Source organism: Pinus tabuliformis, chromosome 6 (assembly GCF_031772625.1).
Source record: "Pinus tabuliformis cultivar Carrire ecotype Pingquan chromosome 6, CPIR1, whole genome shotgun sequence".
NCBI classification, from domain to species: Eukaryota; Viridiplantae; Streptophyta; class Pinopsida; order Pinales; family Pinaceae; genus Pinus; species Pinus tabuliformis.
In genome coordinates this window covers 1,753,626,642-1,753,628,192 of record NC_142292.1, presented here as the reverse complement: position 1 = coordinate 1,753,628,192, position 1,551 = coordinate 1,753,626,642, and positions in this window count along the sequence as shown.

The following is a 1,551-nucleotide window of genomic DNA, read 5'->3' as shown; positions in this document are numbered from 1 at the left end:
TTGTGGTGGTTTTTTTCACAGGAATTCGATTTAATATTTAACCAGAAGTTCTGATGGATGTAAAATTGCACTAAATTACAATCTATTAAAAGAAATACAATTAGAAAGGATGCATTTCAAAGATTATCCCTCGGATTCTGACAGATCAGAGGCAGTTTAAATATCCTGTGCCATACGCAAAACTCAGACCAAACGCAGGTGACAGGTCGCATCGAGCCATAAAGTTGGCATCTTGATGTTCCTACGTTGATTTTGAAAATTGGTTATTGATTGAATTATGCAGGTCTCAAATTGCAGAAGCGAAAGCGAGTTGCTTGACCTGAACCGCTTTAATTGAGTCAATAAAGTGACTGATCAAGCTATGAAGTACAGGTAGCCTTTCTTGAAAGTTTGGTATGGGGACATCTTGCGGTCTGTAAGACAAAAAAAACAAAAGGAGGACGAGAATAGCCTGCAAGCGGAGAAGAGCCATTCACTCACTGAGAGGGCCCTCCAGATCTTTCCACACGAGAGGAAATGTATTTCCCAAAATAGGTGAAAAGATGGTAAGGGTAAGCAGAAATTTATACTATAGGTTGTCTTTTCCAAATAGGGTGAAAAGATATAATGATAATATATTAATATATTATAAATGGTTAGATGGATTTTGTGTATTTTTTTTTATAATAATAGTGAGAAATTTATTATAATTTAGTTGTCAAATCAGTGGTAAAAATAATTATATCTTTTTTGTTGTTATTTGTTATAACATATTAAAGGTTGTCAAGATAGATTTTGTGTATTATTTTTTAAATAATAGTCAGAAATTGATCGTAATTTAGTTGTCAAATCAATAGTGAAAACAATTATATCTTTCTTGTTGTTATTTGTTAATGCAAACTGATTCATTGTGCACGAAAAACCATGCCATAAGCTTATTCATCACTCACAGAAAAGCATGCCACTTGGAATGATCCAATAATAATCAGTAGAGGCAGACTTTCACTCTTACCAAATGTCTCTAAGTTTTGGATTGTTAATCTATTTCTTTATATATAATTTTTTTTTTTATCCAAAACCAAAATTAGAAAATGTGTTTCTAATAATAACATATTTTTATATTTTTTAATTATATAAAATAAATAAAATGTCTAGGTATGACCGTACATAATGAAATAGCTAAAACATTAAATGAGAAAATATTCTAGGCATCAAGTTTAAGTATTTCATGCTTTGTTTTGTATTTTTCTAGTTATCCATTCTATTACGCTTTTGAGTGGGGATAATGCCTTCTTGCTAATGAATGAAGTGTTTAATACTTGTTGATTTGTAGGTCTTTCTTTGTACAATTTTTAATAATTTTTAACAATGGTTGTTTTCTTAACAACATATCTTCAAGTTATTTTAGTGTTTTTTCAATCTCTTTATTTCATTTTCTATATTTTTTATGTTTTGAAAGGCTTTAAAGTTCATGTTCTTATTCTTTTTGGATGACCCTTATTATGTTTACTATGATAGTTGTAGTTTTGCTAGTTTAAATGGATTTTACTCAATTCCAATGGAGGGCTTTTA